General features: G+C 39.3%; 1 pseudogene; it reads left to right on the top strand.

The window, feature by feature from the left end:
* The first annotated feature begins 9,101 nt into the window (after positions 1-9,101).
* Positions 9,102-15,053, top strand: LOC143404133 (ciliary microtubule-associated protein 3-like; annotated as a pseudogene).
* Positions 15,054-20,851: the final 5,798 nt, after the last annotated feature.

Genomic DNA, 20,851 nt, shown 5'->3' on the forward strand with positions numbered 1-20,851 from the left:
GAAAAAAAGCCAACAGCTTTAACTGAAGCTTTAGCAGAAACAGGGACAGTACCTAGACAAATTATAAACCACTGAAGTCAAAAAGGAGAGGAGGGATGTGAATTTATTGTTCTTGAGGAAACTGTGAATTGGCTAGGCCTGCCAAATTTTAAAAATAAATTATTTTATTGTTTTTTAATATATATCAAAAGAGTCTAAATCATAACTGAACACATTGGTGAAATATTCCAGGCAAAAGAGTCCTATTCGTATTCATTATCAGCCTGCTCCACCAAATGTCTCCCCATGTTGTTTTCTAACTGATGGATTATTTTTAATATATCTTTAAAGTTTAAGAAAAATAAATTGATTTATGCAGTGTGTAGACATCCATGTCTGAATTACTTCATACAACATTGTGAGATTATATTACTACCTGTTCAGGATTTTGTTCAAGTTCATTACTATAAAATAGCCATTTATATAAGTATTCTACAATTTGTTTTTGCCATTCTATTGTTTACAGGCATTTTTGTTTTCAATTAAGGGATATTTTGATTAATGTTCCTTTTAATATTCTTCTACATCTCTTTTGGGACACAGTGTATGCTTTCCTGATGAGGAAATACCCAGGGTAGAAATTAGTAGGTCTCAGAGATGTTTATGTTCAGCTGTAATAAAGACTGCCAGACAGATTTCCAAAGTGAGCACATTGATTGATTTACAATTCCATTGCTATGGTTTGGATCTGGAATGTTCCCCCAAGGCTCATGTGTTGAAGGCTTTGTCCTCAGTGCAGCAATGTGGGGCTTTTGGAAAATGGATCTTCAAGGCTCTAACCTCATCTAAATTATCGTTCTGAAACAGTTTCAATCCCAAGGAAAAGTTGTAAAAAGAATAAAAAGAAAATTCTTATCCTCTTCACCTAAATTCCTCTATTGAAAAACATTGCTTTGAACTCTATTTCTCTCTTCCTTTTAATACACTTTTTCTCATGTTGCCTCATTTTTCCTAACAACTTAAACGTCGCCCTCTAATGACTGTCTCCTGCATTGCACCCACAGAACCCTACCAAGTGAAATTCAGCATCAATACAATTGTGCCATTAAACACTCTGTTCCAACTGCCAACTGAGCCAATAGTGGGGTTTTCCCGGTCTCATCCAGGATGCCACCCAGGAGTCATGCCACTTGCTGTCATCATATTCCATCCATATCCTTTAATACTGTTTCAATCAGCTTTTTCTCTGCAATGACTAAAAGATCCAACTGGAGCAATTGTAGAGGAGCAAAAGTTTATTGGGAAGCTTACAGTTTCAGAGGTCTCAGTCCACAGACAGCCAGGTCTGCTGCAGTCTGGCTGGGTATAATTCATGAGCCACTTGTCAAGCAGAAACAAACTTCATTTTTAGAACACACACACCCCACCACAGGAGCTCTTCAGGAATTCCCTCAGAGCCCAACAGCCACCACTGGCTTCTGGTGAGCCTCTCAACCCCCCCACTCCTCCAGCTCTTGAGGCCGATTGGCTGGGTCTTGTGGGTGGAGCCAAAAGAGTCCCCCAATGAGCAGCTCCGTGGTCTGAAAGGGCAGGGAAACAGCCCAATGAACATCACCACAGAGGAGCCAATCAGCTGGAAGTTTGCTGGGGCCATTTAGGCTGTGGCTCTCAACACAGGTCCATTCCTCAGGGCTCAAGGTGAGGGTGAACATCATGGCAGTAGAGAATGGCAGAGGGAAGCAGCTAACATGAGGGTTAGGAGAGGGGGCGGTGGGAGGGAGAGAGGGGTCTCCTCTTGCCACATACAAACACATACCCCAAAGCCACACCCTAATTCCCACCTCCTCCAACCACATTCACTCTATCACTGAGTTAGTACTTAGTTAATCCTAGTAGGGGATTAATTCACTGACTGGGTTAAGACTCTCACAACCCAATCATTTCTCCTCTGAACCTTCTTGCATTGTCTCACACGTGAGCTTTTGGGGGACACCTCACATCCACACCATAACAGTTCCAAAACATGTTCTCAGCCTTTCTTTTCCTTCCTATCTTAAAGAACTATCAGTAGAAGGATCAGATCGTGGGGCCTGTTTGAATCAATCCAAAATCCAGGCAGGGAACCAGAAAGGGAAGACCAAGGGTAGGCTGAGTCCTTCCACAGGCTGAAATTGTAGTCGAGGGTGGAACCTGTTCTTCCCCACCTCTGCTGTCTCTTCAGCACTACTTTGAAAGCCTTCCTATTGTTTAAATCATGCCATCCAGAAAACACCAAGTAATTTCCTTAAAGTCCAGTAATGAAGGACTTAGATTATGTACACAGAAATCTCTTCACAGTAAGACCTGGATCAGTGTTTGAATAATCAGCCTAGCTAGCTCAACATATCAAAAAAGCTATCACAGAACATGTCCCTATATTACACCAATGACACAGTATTGTCCCTCATTACATCCCTACTCAGCTACCTTGGTAGCTCTCCATAACTTTTTTTGTCCCAACAACCAGTGTGTTAGCTGCCAAATGATTCGCTAATTCTATTTCTTAGTTCTTAGCTCTGTATGTAATTTCCCTTTAAATATTAGTATGGACTTGTTTATTCCTGTTTTATTCAATGGATTATTTTATAGTGATAGTGGCCATCCTTCTCTTGACTTCAATCTCAGATTTTTTTTCCGCTTTTCGTCATTCAGCGTATTCTGCATAAGTTTTTCATAGATAATATTTATTAGGGGCAGGAAGTTATTCCTAGCTCACTAAGAGATGCATTTTTAAAATTATGAGTGGATATTGTAGGCTTTTTTAATCCACTGAGATAATCCATTTTTTCTTTGTTGGTATAGGAAATCATATTAATTTTATTTTCAAACATTATATCAACCTTGTATTCCTGCGATAAATACAACTTCATCTTGAAATTACCACCTGTATTTAGTTTGCTAAATTTTGTTTAGAATTTTTTCCCCTTTATATCATAAGACAGATTCTTGTAATATCCCTAATTTTCTACTCTTACATAATAAAGTGGTTATGGCATCTCTCTTTATTTATTTATTTACTAGTTTGTATAGAGTTGTAATTATTTCTTCTTTAAATAAGAAATCTGGCAAGGCCCTTTAATTTTACGATTTTCTTTGTGAGAAAGTCTTAAGTCATAAATTCTATTTCTTAGCTTGGACATGATAATTTCCTGAAAATATATCAATTTTATCTGTTTTTAAAATTGTTAAATATTTTATCATTTCCATTGATTTAAAAATGTCAATTTTTAATGTTTATAAAATCAGTAAAAATGTCTCCCTTGTCCTTTCTTATATTGGAATTTTGTGCTTTCTCTTATTGTCCCCCTAAACATTATTACCAATGATTTATCAATTCTACTTGTGTTATTTTTTAAAATGCTTTTATCAGTATATCATAGTTATACATAATAGTGGGGCTCATTATGACATATTCATAACTACCTATAACCTTGTTGGCTCCATTTCAGTTCCCATCTATTTGTGTTCTTATAGAACCAACTTTGGGGTGTTTGTTTGTTTACCTTCTTTTAGTTGGGGTCTCACTAGGTTTCCCAGGTTGGCCTCAAACTCCTGAACTCAAGTGATCCTCCTGCCTCTGCCTCTTGAGTAGCTGGGACTACTCAAGTAATAGTTCACACTTGACTTTTGATTTTAATGATTTTTTTGTCATTATATATTTATCTTCACCTTCATGAAGGTCTATACTTACTGAAATTTGTTAAATCTTTGTAAGCCAGCCCATGGGCAGTTTTGATAAACGTTTCCAAGGATTTAAAAATAATATGCATTCTTCAGTTATCAAAGCAGTGTCAATTCAGTCAAGTTTGACAGTAGTGTTGATCAAACCTTTCACGTACTTACTGATAGTTTCTGTCTGCTCACATTATCAATTACTGAGAGTAGTGTATTCAAATCCCCTATTATGAGAGTAGAATGATCTCATTTTCATTGTATTCCATCAATTTTTCTTTGTAGATTCTGAGGGTATGTTGTGAGATGGATGCATAGACATTTTCAAATGTTACAGGTTCTAGGGGTGTTGACTTTTCATTAACTTAAAAATCTCTTTATCTTTATCAATGCCTCTTGCTTTACTTTGTGTGATACTAGTAGACATACGTTCACTTTTTTTCTTTTTGGTTGAGGATGAACATAATACCTTTATTTTATCTATTTATTTTTTTAATGTGGTCCTGAGAATGGAACCCAGCCTCACACATGCGAGGCAAGCACTCCACCACTGAGCTACAGCCCCAGCCCTACATTCACTTTTTATTAATTTTCTTATGGAATTTGTGTTCAATTCTCTCTCTCTTTTTAAATTTGTTCTTTTCAGTTACACATGACAGTAGTATGTATTTTGACATATTATATACTTATGGAGTATAACTTCCCATTCTTGTGGTTGTGTGTGATGTGGAGTTACACTAGTGTATTCCATTCTTTGTTTATCTCAGCACTTAAAGACACTATTTCATTGTCTCCTGGATTCTGTTGTTCCTGTCCAAAACAGTCAGTCATTAGGCTTACTTTTGCTTCTTTGAAAGTAACATAGCTTTTGTATCTGCTTTCAAGGATTTCTTTTCTTTTTTTTTTTATATTTTTAGCTGTAGATGGACACAATATCTCTACTTTTTTATTGGTGCTGAGAATTGAACAGTGTCCTGCACATGCTCAGCAAGTGCTCTACCACTGAGCCACAATCCAGCCCTCAAAGTTTTCTCTTTGTGGTTTTTTTGGCTGTACTATGATATGACCATGTGGTTTGCTTTTTATTTGTTTTACTTGAGGTTGCAACATTTGGTTCAATTTTTTCATCAGTTCCTGCCTCAGCCTCTTGAGTAGCTGGGACTGCTCAATTAATAGTCCACACTTGACTTTTGGTTTTAATGATTTTTTTTTCATCATGTATTTATTTTCACCTTTGTAAAGGTCTATATTTGCTGAAATTCGTTCAATTTCATTATCTGTCATTAACTCTTCAACTCTTGCATCTACCACACTCTTTGTCTCCATCCCTTGTGGAACTCCAAATAAAAATGTATCCAAACATTTCATTGTTACTCATTGTACTATCATTGTACTATCTCTTACAATATTGTATGTATTTTGTACCCTTTTGCTTCTCAAAGCTTAAGTGTATTTATTTTCTTCTGACCCATTTTCCATTTCATTCATTCATTTGTTCAGTTTTTCTAATCTGCTATTAAACTCATGCATTGAATTCCTACTTTCTTTCATTGATGGTAATTTTATTTTATTTCCACAGTTTTTCTTCTCTTGTTGCTTCTAAAATTCTCCTCTTGTCACTTAATTTCTTGACCATATATCATATAATCATTTTTTTTTTGTACTCTGGGCTGGACTGATTATTGTTTAACTCAATAAATTTTTTAAAAAATATTTATTATATTTTTAGGTGTAGATGGACACAACATAATGCCTTTAATTGTATGTGGTGCTGAGGATGGAACCCTGGTCCTGCCGGTGCTAGGCGAGCGCTCTACCGCTGAGCCACAATCCCAGCCCCTCAATACATTTTTTAATGAGACAATATATTGAAAATATTATACCAAGGGCTGGGGATGTGGCTCACATAGTAGCATGCTCGCCTGGTGTGCATTCGGCTCAGGTTCGATCCTCAGCACCACATACAAAGAAAGATGTTGTGTCCGCCGAAAACTAAAAAAATATTTTTTTTTTAAAATAAAGAAAATATTATACCAAAATTTACATCTGCTTATTCACATTCTTATTCTTAGACTTCTGCAACAAAGCAAGTGATTCCTTGGAATAATAATTCTTATGCTGGCCTCAGAAATATTCAAATGAGGAAAGCAGTAGGCAGTCTCATAAAACTATGACAGAGTCTCCATAAAATATCTGGCATTTTCTTGATGCTCTAACTATAATTAGAAATGTGCCTGACGGAACCTGCTTAACCTTAAGGTCTTCATCAAAAGTGGCCACAAAATAGAAATTTGTCTTCTATATTCCTCAGTACTAAGTAGTCACCTACATAGAAGTTACTTTGTAAATGGTGATCATGCAAACATTGGATCCTTCATATTCCTTAGCAATACTTAAAATTCTGCATTAAATTCTCAATTTTGTCATTACTCAGTGGGTTATACAGGGGACAAACAAGGTGCATAGAGAGTCCGTCCTTGTACTGTGCTCAGATTGGCTCTAATGAACATTTGATAAATTTGGCATCAATCTGGATGTAGGTGAGCCCATATTGACAACGTGAATAGGAAATTAATGAGGAAATTCTCTTTCTTTTTAATACAATGGAAATTTTATTGACTTTGTTTTTAGGTTCTTTTTTACCTTCTTTTAGCCTCTTACCTCAGAAGCCATGCATTTACTTCATGGTCACATATTTTCTTGTTTTCTTTTGCTTCCAAATGTTTGCCTGTTGCTTTCTCCAAAATTTCAAGCCAAGCATGGTTTATTTTAAATTCCACATTTAATGGAGTTTAAATTTCCTTGGTAGTATTTCTACTACTCTTACTGATTTATTTTAGTATGAGCAGTTATTTTATATTGAAAGTCAAATATTCTGCATGGAAAAATACCAGTTCAGGGTCTCAATGTTATTATCTTCAAAGATGACTTACTTCTGTCTCCTGCATACAATAAGGGGATAAGCAAATTATTTTAGTGCAATTGGGAATTGAGTTGATGCAAAGCTGGATTTCAGAGGCTTTTGAGAGCTCATCTATTTCTTGTTTATCCTCATTTCCTGCCCCAGTCTGGCTGGGCACAAATCACGAGCCACTGAAGCAGGAACAAACTTTATTTCTGAACTCCAACAAAAACCTTCACAAATGCTCCTGGGGAATTCTCCCGAATCCACGCGGCTCATCCGGGAACCAGCCACTGGAAATATCTCCTCCGAAAATCCCTCCTCCTGCACTTCCCCAACCAATGGGAACTCTGGGGGAATCCCTGGAAATCCCCATGAGAACTCCAAAGTAGTGCCAGAACTGGAAAGTAGTGGCTGAGGCGGATAGTAATGCCTTGCCTGTCAACTAATACTGTTGGCAAAATACCAGGGGCCGTACAGGCTCGGCCATGGCTCTCAGCAATTTTCAGGGTTTATCTCTTTAGAGTTCTAACTAGAATTCTAGGGTGTTTTCCAATCTCTCCCTCTCCATACCCAGCCTAATTTTTTCCCCAGGTTTCAAATCATCTGTCCAAAGCTCTGCTCAAATACTCTAGTTCTCAGCCAGCTTTTTAATTAGCAAATGACAAAGAGAACAATACACCAACTGTTGGAATTCACCTTAATGAAGTTTGATATGGTTTTTGATTTAGTCCCTGCATTTTTTTCTTCCTTAATATCTCTGATAGCTTGAAACATATTTATTTATTTTGTCCAGCTTTTCTACCCAGGTTTTCTTGGCTACAAGATTAGTCTGAAGTAGATCAGTCTATCAATGTAGAAACTGGTTGCCATATATATCTTCAGCATACTTTATGAGATGTCTCCTGTCATTAATAATGAAAACACTATTTTTAAGAAACACTGAGAACCTAGAAATGTTAATATTACCTAAAATATTAATGAAAGTGAAAATTATAAAATCAATATAAACATCTCTGTACATTCTATTTACCATTGGTATTGACATAATCATAATTTGAGTAGCAGAATGCTTGGAGTAAACTGAACAACAACTTTGAGATTTTATCTTTATTCCTTTTAAGCTTGGCTCCTATTAACAATTTTCTATATTACTGGTCTCTATATTATCTCTTGAAAAAAAATTGTGTACTAATATATATATATATAAGTACTTTCAAAAGGTTTTGTAGAGACCAGCAGGACATTTTAAATGTTATATGGTATATGAAACAATTCATATATATAACTAGACAGTGTAATGAAGGATGTTTAGCCTCGCTGAGCTTATAATTCTTAAACAAAAATTCTTTCTCCAACTGGAAGAAATGATTTTTTTTTTTTTTTTTTTTTTACCAGGGATTGAACCCAGGAGCACTTAACCACTGAGCCACATACCCAGACATATAGGGTCTTGTTAAGTTGTTTAGGGCCTCACTAAGTCGCTGAAGCTGGCTTTGAACTCACAGTCTTCCTGCTTCAGCCTCCCACTGCTGGGATTAAAGGTGGATGTCATGGTTGAAAGAAAGGATTTTGACTGTTCTAATTACAAAGAGATGATAAATGTTTGAGGCCAAAGTTATGCTTATTCTGATTTGCATATTATACTATGTAAACATGTACTAAAACATCACATGGTAATCCATAAATATGCAAAATTATTATGTGCCTAACTAAAACATAAAAAAATTTTAAATACAAACCATAAATTAGTGCTTCCACAATTTTCCAAAATATACTTTAGGTATCACTCTGGGGGGAAAACCTTTATTAGATCTATAAAATTCAGAATTTTATAGATTATAAATTAATGAAGATACTGCTAACCCAGAGTGTGTGTGGATCCCAGGTCATCCTTAAGGGACCAAAGGGCAGTATGAACCGGTTACATTATGTCTCCTGTTACCTCCCACACGTGGATAACTCCTAAGGCCAACTTAAAATCCAGTGAAACAAGTTAGTGTTAATATCCAAGACAAGGTAAAAAAGTCAACAACAAACAGACTGACGTTTTTTCATGGGTTAGGATGGATGGTGTGCTCATAAGCTAGATGGACATTATCTTCAGTAATGACCACCTCTGTGTGATCAACTACAAAGTACCAGGCAATGCATTGTTTTGATTCTATCACCTTAATCCTTTCAGTATCCCTATAAAAAAGATAATGTCAGTCCCAATTTAGAGATAAGCAAAAGGGGGTTTCAAATTAAAGGAATGCCCAAGAATTTTTAAAAAATATTAAGCATTTCTATGATTCCACTGCACTCTAATTGTTCCACTCAGAGCCACCAGTCTTTTAAAAAAAGGCTCAAGCTGGTCTCCATCTTCTCCACCCCACCTCACTTCACAGGATCCCCAACCTCCTTCTCCATCCCCCCCAGGAAGGTAGGAGGGACAACCTGATGGAAGGGGCTGAAAATGGGAAAAAGGGCCTAAGAGGGACCTGACAAGGAACTAGATCTCACTTCAATGCCCCCTGGCATTCCCCTGCCCATGCTCCTACCCCAACCAGAACTTCCTTCCATCCTTGAAGTTCAGTCTTCAAGTACTGAACCCCCTCTCTACCTCTTCAGCAGTGCATTCCTCCTGACGGTTTCCAAACCCTTTGCCACCCCCCTTGCCCACTCAGCCCCTCCAGCTGGGAGTCTAACAGACCTCCTACCCCTGGCCCAGCTGCTGGACTCACTGCCCTCTGGGTTCTGTCTGGAAGTGTGGACTCTCACCTCCTGCTCAGCACTGCCACTTGCTGGCAGCCAGGATCCTGTTCCCCCTCCTGAGTTCCCCAGCTGGGGCCAGGCTAGTGCCTTGGTTCCCTTGACTACTCAGTACACAGAGCTACAGGAGCTGTGGGAGATGTGCTGCAGCAGAGCTGGTGAGGAGGCAGGCAGAGGAGTCCAGAGCACAGGGAAGGAAAAGGCTGGTGAGGATGGGAAGGCTGGAGGGGAGGGAAGTGCAGTTGGCCCCTAGAGGGAAGTGCAGTTGGTCTGTTTTTTGTGAGAACTCCTTGGGGCCCAGGCCTCTGTTCTACCTGTCTGGACTCTCCTCTCCTCCAACAGCTTGCAAAGATCCAGTGCCTTCCCTAACCTGGAGTTTGTCTTTCTTGATTTTCAGAGAGGCCCAATAAAAACTCCTTTGGATCATGCCAACCCAGGAGGCTCTTTCCTCGCTTCTATCCCTCAAACCAGATGGGGAACAACTTTCTCCCTCTTAGGGGATTTCCTCACACAGGGCCTGGAAGTTACATGACAGATGTGAGTATTCACTTTCCCTTACAAGGATCTGTTTCCTGGATGTGGAAGGGAGACCCAACTCCCCTGGAAAACAAACACTAGGCTTTGTGATCTTCTGGGTGAGAGCATGAGAAAGTGCCTAGTGGGCAACCAGCTGTCCCAGCCAATACAGAGAGTAAAGGACCAGGTTCCACCCAAGGAAAGCAACCTTGTCTCCATATGGTCCCACTCCATCCCCACCTCAAAGGCTCTGAGCCAAGGCCAGTTCCTTCCCATGGCCCTACCTTCAGGCTGCCGGGTGCAACTGGAACAATTTCAGAACTATGAAATTCAGAGGTTGGAATTTATTAGAATGCACAAAGATGTCATTTATTCTACCTGTCCAACCACATCCCTCTTTTAATCAGCTTTCTCCTTGCTTCTACCAAAAGACTTGATAAGAACAATTTTAAGGAGGAAAAGTTTATTTCAGGGCTCATGGTTCAGAGGTCTCAGTCCACAGATGGCCAGCTTCATTCCTAGGGGTTTGAGGGGAGGCATAACATCTGGTGGAAGAAAGCCGCTCAGAACATGAGGGTCAGGAAGCAGAGAGAAAGCTCTGCTCATAAGAACATAACATGAACCCCAAGCACACCCAACAGACCCAGTTCCTCTAGGCACATTCTGTCTGCCTAGAGTTATCACCAAGTTAATCTCTATGCTGGGGGGGAATTAAAGTGCTGATTAGCTCAAGACTCTTGGAACAAAATCATTTCACCTCTCAACTTTCCTGCATTGTCTCATATATGAGCTTTTGGGGGACATATCACATCTAAATTATGACACAACCCCTTGCAAAATTACATGTATTATTTATGTGATTATTGTGTGGTATTGACCTTGAAGGAGTCAAGAGAGAAAGAGCATGTCTTACAGAGTAGTTCAGATGAAGGCTGCTCACTGTGGTGTTGATGTTGTTCTTTACTCTTTCTCTCTTTTTATTCATATGTTACTACTTGAAGTCCTGTGGCTTGGCATACAACCTCACCAAGATTCCAACCAGCACAAAAGGATATACTCTTGGAGCCAGAACAGCTATGAGGTTTAAGCCAGTCAACAGGGTAAAAGGCTGGGATTTTATGATGATCCATGAGACTGCATGAAAAGTTTGGGCATTAGCTTTGAAGAAGTGTGTGTATATTGGGAAGAGCAAAAACAGTTCACTGAGAAAATAGTCCCAACAAAGGATTTTAGTGCTTAGATGCATGAGGTCAAATTACATTTACATATATCATATTATCCTGTCAGTTGAAAAACAGGTTTCAACTTTTCTATCCTTTTGTGAGATTGGATTTTAAGTCTAATCTTTAGCAAAGGATCCTAATCTCTCTCTCTCTCTCTCTCTCTCTCTCTCTCTCTCTCTCTCTCAGTGGGTGGGGATGGAACCCAGGGACTCACTAGGCAAGTACATCATCACTGAGCTACATCCTGGACCAAGGATCCTAATCTCTGATTGGATGTTTACTTCCATGGAAACTCAAGGGACACTGGCTCTCACAATTTCTCAGTGGGACCATGGGCATAGTGTCTGCTAAAGTTGTCTTGGTTCTCTGCTCATCCTAGGTTTATTACTACAACCTATACATCCAGCATGACTGACTCACATCTATAGCTTGGTTTTCTATCCACATAAGCCTATTTGTATATCTTGAAATGGCTGAACCATAGCTGATTTATAAATAGGAAAAGGACAATTGAGGTTTTTTGAAATGGAAGCATTTCTGTGTAGGTATGTCTCCCTTTAACACACTGAATTTTCTCTTCGTAATAGGAATTGACACTTCACCCAGGCAAGTACCAGAGAGTAGAGAATTGGAAGGAAAAAACAAAGCAAAGTTTTGTTCCATTTAATGCCTTGATGCCTTGATTTCAGAGCTATTCAAAAGACAATTTCCCTGGGTATGTCTCCTCTTTTCTCTAGTATAGTTCATCAGTAAGCAATAGGAAAAGAAGTCCATAAATCAGTGATTATAATGAAACCATCCCACTAAATAAAAAACCGCCCAACTTTAAAGATTTAACCTCTTACCTCCTAGGTCTCTGGCCTTGTGTAATTGCAAAATCACAGTTATTCATTAGTCAATATTTACTAATATACCAAAGAGTTTGGGTTCATTTGTTTGTTTATTTTTGTTTGTTTTGTTTTCCCAGTACTGGAGCCCCATTTACTTTTTTATTTTGAGACAGAATTTCACTAAAATCACCCAGGCTGACCTCAGACTGTAGTCCTCCTGCCTCAGCCTCCTGAGTCACTGATATGACAGATCTGTGCCATGACACCTGGCTACTTTGTACGTTGTACTTTGTAGGTTGCAGAGTTCTTTCAGTAAACCCACCTCATGAGGCTCTGAGCTTGGACTCTTGAGTCCAAATAGATGAGAAGTAAACACACAAGGAAATACCAACAGTAGTAAAGACGGTGACCATGTAATTTATCTGACCAACTGTGACACTTCTGAGAGTGAAAGGGAAGCAGCCATGAGCTGGGGCTGTTGTGGACAAACCAGGAAGTAGAGTGACCAGGAAAGGTGCTATGAGGAAACTTTAAACAGGACCATGATGTTCATGAAGGCAGTGGGTAAGAAAGGACGCTCTGAGCACATCACTCTTGATCTGATTTTTGAGTGACAAGATTGAGCCAGCCTGGGAAGATCTGGAGACAGCACACCCTGGGCAGAAGAGGTCAGAAGTGCAAAGGCTATGAACTGGGAAAGAACTTGGTGGGAGGGAAAGAAGAAGAAGGCTCCTATGGCTAGAGGGCAGTGAGCAAGAAGGAAGAGAGAGAGGGAGGGGCAGGCTAGAGTAGAGAGGACTTTGGGGGTCAAGGGGCTTATTCTTAATGTGTTAGGAAACCACTCGGAATGTATGAAATTGCACAGCAAAGGGTCAGGGTCTTTCTTTTACTGATGAGAAGTCCAAAGATCAAACAGTAAAAGTAACTTTTTCAAGTTTGTGTTAAGAAAGTTGAAGTGTTGAATCTTGACCCCCATGTCCACCACAGTAGAATTAACACCAAAAGATAAAGTTTTTAAAAAAATTTTGTATTTGTTCTTTTCAGTTATATATAACTGTAGAATATATTTTGACATATCATAGATACATGGAGCATAACTTCCCATTCTTGTGGTTGTACATCATATGGAGTTACAAAAGTTCATTCTTCCTGATGGCTGAGACATATTACATATGTATATATACCAGATTTTCTTTATCCATTCATCCGGTGAAGGGCATCTAGGTTGGCTCCATAGCTTAGCTATTGTGAATTGAGCTGCTATAAACATTGATGTGGCCATGTCACTATAATATGCTGATTTTAAGTCTTTGAGGTTTATGCCATGAGTGGGATAACTGGGTCAAATGGTGGTTCCATTCAAAGATTTCTGAGAAATGTCCATACTGCTTTCCAACTTTCAGTGCCACCAGCAATGTATGAGTGTACCCTTCCCCTCACATCCTTGCCAATATTTATTATTACTTGTATTCTTGATAATTGCCATTCTGACTAGAGCAAGAAGAAATCTCAGTGTAGTTTTCAAAAGACAAAGTTTGAGGAACCAAGGCAATTCTAAATACTCCATGGCCAAGAAATTTAATTGGTTCCGCTTTGATGTCCCTAGATTGCAGATAGATTGTTTCAGGATTTTAACCACCAACTTTTAAATCAAAGAACTAATTTATCATTATCATGGATCTCTTCTAGCAACACCTCTTCTGAGATCTTCTGGTGCCGGCTCAGAACAGTGAATTGTAGAAATATTTCTTAAAAGCAGCTTTTACCTTAGCTAAAAAGAAATACATTAACAAGCAAAAACCCACGCTTGACCAGCATCAAAAAGTTAATCAGTCCATTGCCTTCTCCCAAGAGGTTAAACCTACTTCAGTGATGGCCATACTACCTACTAGTGGAGTTCATCCTATGCCACTGACTCATTAGACATGATGTTTGTATTTTTTTTTTTAATTTCTAGTCCTGGTGCATACAATCCAGAGAAGACGCCATTCCCAAAAATTACTTGGCCAATGAAATTTGGATCTCCAGATTGGGCTCAGTTTCCAAGTCTACAGAAAAGAACTCTAAAAGCTGAGGTAATAAGATTGGATTTCTGTAGATTGCTCTAATATGTTCATATTTATCAAGGGTTAATAACCAGAAGCTTGTAAGTGAAGTTCATGGTCCCCTGAAATTATATGCACAGTTTTGTGTGCATAGAAATATGAGGATCCTTTTGAGCGAGTTACATAGTTTCATTAGATTTTCAACCGTGTATAGGACTGATTTAAAGTCATGTTTTCTTATTTGTTCCTCAAGTAATCTTTGGAGTAAGTTCAGGAGAAATATCCCTTTAAGACAATGTGTGATACTGGAACCCTGGAAGATTGATTCATACAGGTCCTACAGACCTTATGACTCCTAATGCAGTGCTCTTTCTAATATAAAGTTGAGTGCTAAATGATTGGAGGGCTATAGAGCACTCTGGTGAAGAGCACAGACTCTGGGGATAATACTGCCTGAGTTCAAATACCAGCTCCTGTGTAGACTTGCTATGTGATCTTAGGCAAGTCCTTGAACTTTTCTAAGCATCTTTTTTTCCTTCCTTTAAAATGAAATAACAACAGAGTTGATCTGATTTGGTTGTAAAGATTAATAATGGAGAGAATGTAGAAAAGCATTTAACACAGTAATGATAACATATGCTTCCATCCATGTTAGCTATTTCTTGAAATATAGTTCTTTCCTAGAGGAATTTAGGATTAATTCCACAAATATTTACTAAATGCCTGATATATTAATATAATTGTGCTAAGGCATATGGGTAACATTCAAGAATTAGTCATATAATCTGTGTCTTCAAGAAGCCAAGCAACTTTTTTTTTAATCAAAGTAAGATGATAAATGGTAGATGTGCACATATATTGAGAAAATGACTAAGGCTGGATTACTAGAAACTGGGGTTTACCTGGGCCACACAGCTAGAATGCATGCTTCTATTTTGCATGCAAGGTCCTGGGTTCAATCCCCAGTGCCACACACACACAGGAAGGCAGAGGATTGTCATTAGAACATTGTCTTTCATTGCAGCTGTCCACAGACAAAGAATTTAGAAAGCATCGGAACCGAGTTGCTTACTTAAGCCTGTTTTATGATTGAGCAGTGATCACTTCCTTCACATGCTTCTCCTGATCACAGAATCTTCAGAATAGAGGACAGAGCTGCTCTTGGTCTGCATCACCACGGCCCTCATGTCTTTCAGCCCCGGGCCCAGAACGTGTTAAGGGGCTCACAACTGAGATTTGTGAGCATAAAAACTGGTTCCAAGTGTTCTGTCTCCTGCTGCTGGTTTATGATCTGGGGGTTCCTGGTGGGTGTTCAGGTGGGTGGTTTCATTTGAGTGAAAGACTCTTGGGCCCTTGCCCTTTATTCACAATTCCCAGGACCAGCCTTATAGGTTCGACAAGTAGCTCTGGTAATATGTAGCTGTTGGCCTACATGTATCAAGAGCTTGTATGGGATGTGGGCTTGCTAGACATGGAGGATATTTAAAAGTGATTAAAACATTCCTGATTTAGGAAGACCCTGAGTAGGTTGCCTTTCCCAGACTAACATAAAACACAGAGAACCAAAAATTCCCCTTCCCACTACATCATCTATTTAATCTGTTGGTCAACATATATATTGAGGTCATTACTCCATGTCAGTCAGGGGTAGGCACTGGAACATATTGGGATTCAACTTACACTAATATACTAGTTCCTTGAGGCTGGCCAGAAGTCTGAGACCTTCCCAGGTTGACTGCCCTTCAGTCTGAATGACCTCTGGAGCCTTATAGCTAGCCCAAGGGTATAAAGTACTTACCTATACACTCTGGTCTGGTAGATAGCCTTCTTAATTTTCAACATTAACTCTCAAGAATGTAATTTTTTTCATGATTGAAATTAAGTGTGGCCTATTTTATCTTTTATTTTTCCCCAGTAGGAGGTGCTGGGGATTGAACCCATGGACTCTTTACCAGTGAGCTACATCCCCCGCCCTTTTTGTTTTTATTTTGAGACAAGTTCTCACAAAGTTGCTGAGGTTGGCCTTGAACTTGCAATCTTCCTGCCTCAGCCCTCCCAAGTCACTGGGATTACAGATATGTGCCACCACACCCAGCTGTCTAGCTTATTTTTTAAAGAGTAGGGCCTTTTGTACCCACTTCGACCTCTTAGTAATTATCCCCAAAACTCTGAAAGGGTCTGGATTTCAAAGAGTGAGAAGCTGTTAGTGGCCACAGAAAAGTTCCAGCCCATTACAACCCTGAGAGCCACCCCACACAAGGGTTAGCTGGAGAAAAGGATAGACAAAAACCTCCTGGGTGAATGACCTTGGAGAAGACTAATTCCAGAAGTGTGGGAGACCAACCTCACAGGTGACTGAGTCACACTCCCTGGCTGGGTGCTGAGGCACTCTGTTGCAGAAATGTGACAGATCTTTCCCCACCCTTCTTGGGTCCCAGGATTGGTGTCTCATGTATGGGTGTGTCTTGCTACAGCCCCATGGGTGGAGCTATGCTCACCTGTTCCATTGTAATATAACCCCTTGCCCTGTTTAGGATAAAATCTTCCATGGAAGTGCCTTGTGTGTGTCCCCTTCTCTTATTGTGCACTTGGGTGTGGCCTACCCAGGTATCAGTCAACCTGCTGACAGTGGACATCATGAAGATAGACTCAGCCCCCTGAAACCTGACCCCTTGCCTCATTTAAATAAGTTCTCCTCAATAGCTATTTCCCTTCTCAGAGGATATGCAAAAGACCTAAAGAGAGCATACTCCAGGGACACAGCCACATCAATGTTTATAGCAGCACAATTCACAATAGCTAGACTGTGGAACCAACCTAGATGCTCTTCAATAGATGAATGGATTTTTAAAAATGTGTCATTTATACACTAAAAAATAACAAGATCATGGCAATTGCAGGGAAATGGATGGCATTAGAACAGATTATACTAAGTGAAGTTAGCCAATCCCTAAAAAACAAATGCCGAATGTCTTCTCTGATATAAAGGGGGTGACTCAAAATGGGATAGGGAGGAAGAGCATGAGAAGAAGATTACCACTAAATAAGGAAGAGAGGTGGGAGGGAAAAGGAGGGAGAAGGGGAATTGAACGGAAGATGGAAGGAGACCCTCATCGTTATACAGAATACATGTATGCTGTTGTGAGGAGGAAAAAAAAAAGTGTGTCACATTACATTGGGTAGAGAGAGGGGAGGGGAGGGGAAAGGGGGATAGGAAGGGCAACAGAATGAAATAGACATTATGATTGCTGTATGTATATAGGTGACTGTATGATCAATGTCATTCTGCAACCTGTACAATCAGAAAAATGAGAAATTATACCCCATTTGATTCAAATGTATGAATTGTCAAGAGCATTGTATTGTCATGTGTAGCTAATAAAAAATAAATAAATAAAAGGGGTCAGGGAGTGCTCTCCCTCTCTCTCTTCCTGGGGATCCTTAAGGTCAGAGGAGCTGTCACAGCAACCCCAAAGAAAAAGGTATTTTTGTCTCTTGTGTGGTTATTTAATGCAGCCCAATTAGCCCAGTTTAACTGGAGTGACCCCTGAGTCTTTTAGTCACAAGAACAGAAACCCGGCAATTGGCGTCCAAGGTAGGCCAAAAGGTCTATGTCTTTAAGCTGCCAGGACAAAAGCTACAAATGCTGGCTCTTAAGGGGACTCAAATTTAAATATTAAAAGTTTAGTGAAGCTGAAAGTTCTCTCCAGAAGTTAAGCTGCTTAGGATTGCAGAGTATTGAGTATTGTGGGCTGAATTGTAGAAAGTAAGTGAATTAGACAAAAGGAAAATCTGTGATGTTAAGATTTTAATATCGGGGTATAATTCTAGAGACTCTAAATTCAGATGATTAATGGGCTGTGTTGTTGAGTTGGGTCCTCTCCATGGAAAGAGTGCTTTTGTGGATTTTTTAAAATTGTTTTTTAAATCTTTATAAAATATTTTTTGGGGGCTGGGATTGTGGCTCAGAGGTAGTGCTCGCCTGGCATGGGCAGGACCCAAGTTCAATCCTCAGCACCACATAAAAATAAAGGCATTGTGTTATGTCCATCTACACCTAAAATATATATATATTAAAAAAATGCTTAAAAAAACCCATTTTTTGGCCCTTATGTTCTAGAAGTTTGCGCTAGGGGAATGAGAAAAAGGGAGAGAAAATGTTGTGATGTTTACCTGGAGAGAAATAAATTTCAATTTTCTATTGTTTTTGTCAATACTCAGAAAGTTTGTACTGACTTCTTTGCTACATGATTGTCCTATGAATCAGAATGACTGTGACTCAGCTGAGGGGACTAGGGACTTGAGCTGCTGCTTGCTGTGCTATGGGGTCCTAGTCCCAGTGGTCAGCAGTGCTTTTAACCCTTAAATGACTTGACCTTAATGCTGAACACAGACTAGCTTAAAATCTGATGGGAACACTGGCATCTGACGCTAAAAAATTATGGAGCACCCATGAGCCACAAAAAAAAAAAAAGTGCAGGATGCGGGAGTACATGCGCTGCAATGGCGGGTCACAGAGACAAAGCAAGCTGCTACCCTAGTAGGATCTTGGCCAGGCGGGGAAAAATGCAGACAAAATCAAACGAAATACAACGGGCTGGGAAAACTCAGAAAACTTTTGCCCCAACAATGGACTGCAGACTCCATGGTGTTTGCGTCACCATGGTAACCATGTGGGGCCTGGCCAGAGGAGCGGGCTTCCTGGTCCCACCTCCCGCACTTTCGCAGGCTTCCGATTGGTTCTTCCACAGTCAGTCACTCAGACAGGACTTCTAGTTCCGCCTTCCAGCCACTAACCTGTACTTCCTGATTCAGATTGCTATGGGAGCTGCTCAGAGCCTGTGTTTTTTAAGAATGCCTACTTGTAATTGCTAACAAAAGATATCTTTTTCAGACAAAATTTAATTCCACAGGTTTCTATGTTGCAGCCCTAAATTTAAGTTAGTTCTGAGTTAAATAACCTGACTTTTCTCATAGTTGTGTTACTAAATAATGTCCTAATAATAAGAGATATCAAACATGCTTCTTTATATTTAACTTTAATTTTGGAGGTTATGGGGATGCATTTTCTCGACACAGGAACAAAGCCGGCAATGTTCCTGTGATGACCAAAAAATCCTTATTCTCATTCCTGACTATAAGAAATAAATATGTATACACAAAAATCTTATTTCAGTTACATCAAGTGACATCACATAAAAGAGTGCACTCCTAGGTAAAAATAAATTGAAATGGATCCAAATATTTTAAGAACCACATAGTTGCATAAAGTTAATACGATTATAAGTTATGTCCTTCTTCTTCTTCCTCTTCTTTTTTTTTTTTTTTTTTTTTTGAGAGAGAGAGAGAGAGAGAGAAAGAGAGAATTTTTAATATTTAGTTTTCAGTGGACACAACATCTTTGTTTGTATGTGGTGCTGAGGATCGAACCCAGGCTGCTTGCATGCCAGGCAAGCGCACTACTGCTTGAGCCACATCCCCAGCCCATGTCCTTATTCTTAATATATATTTTTCTAGGTATTTAGATAACCTAGATCTGTTAATCTATAAAATAATTAGCAAATGTCTAATTGTTTAGTTAATATATATTTGTCTAATTGTTTTTCTTCAAGAGAAAACCCATAATTTATGTTTTATTTGTACATTTATCAGATACTCTGCCTTTTCAGTTACAGATATTTGAGATAAATATATTTACTATAAATTTGCTTTTAAGTGAAAATACAATCTTCAAGTAGTTTCTAATTCTCAAAGTTATTGTTCAAACTCATAAGATAATAAAAATTATAATTATGTCTACAAAATATCTAAGGATTTTAAGTATATTTTCATTGATATTTCTTATCAAGGTACAATAATTTGTTTATAAATTCTAAGGTTTTCAGAAATTGTTCCAAAGCATAACCAGAAAAAAATTCTAAAAGACAAAGATGCTTCAACAAAGAGAAAACAACCACTCTAGAAGCTGAGAGAGAAGGATCACATGAGCCCAGGAGTTTGAGGGAAATCTGGGCAATATTAGTGAGATCTAGTGTCAAAAATAAAATAAAATAAAATAAAATAAATAGGGCTACATGTGGTAAGCACAGCAGGAAAAAAAAAATAGTCAGAATCTTTTTCTTTCTTTCCTTTTTTGTACTGGAGATTGAGCCCAGGGCACTCTATCACTGAGCTATAGCTCCAATCTTTTTATTTTTTATTCTGAGACAGGGTTTCACTAAGTTGCAGAGGCTGGTCTTGAACTCCTAATCCTCCTGCTCAGTATCCTGAATCCAGTTACTGGGATTATAGGCAGCACTGTGTCATATATTCTCATTACATTAGTTAGGATTTTTTTGTTTGCAAATAAGAGAAACAAACCAGAGCCAGCTTAAGCAGCAAATAGGAATTTATTATATACTTAGGGAGGTTCTACAGAATCCAAAGACAGAAAGGATATCTGGGTCTCAGGAAGGAGCTAGAATCAGGAGTGGGAAAGCCATCAGGAGGCATTTGCTCCATCTTGCATCCTGGCTTTTCTCTGTGGCTTTGCTGGTGTCTTCTTGCTCAGACCAGCTCTGGGTCTTCCATAGAAGTGGAGAGAATGCTCTGACCTCCTGGTCCTGGGGAGCCAAGCAGCTCTGCCTATGCCCTGCCTATGCCAGATTCCTCTGCAGAGGAGTCACTTTGGCTCCTTCCTGGGAATGGTCACCAGGCTACAGACATAGCTGCTGCTGCTTTTTTGGGGGGGAGGGGTGGCGGGAGTGAGTGGGGGGGACTGGGGATTGAACTCAGGGGCACTTGACCACTGAGCCACATATCCAGCCTTATTTTGTATTTTATTTAGGGACAGGGTCTCACTAAGTTGCTTAGCACCTCAATTTTTAAAAGCTGAGGCTGGCTTTGAACTCA

This window comes from Callospermophilus lateralis, chromosome 7 (assembly GCF_048772815.1).
Source record: "Callospermophilus lateralis isolate mCalLat2 chromosome 7, mCalLat2.hap1, whole genome shotgun sequence".
Taxonomy (NCBI): Eukaryota; Metazoa; Chordata; class Mammalia; order Rodentia; family Sciuridae; genus Callospermophilus; species Callospermophilus lateralis.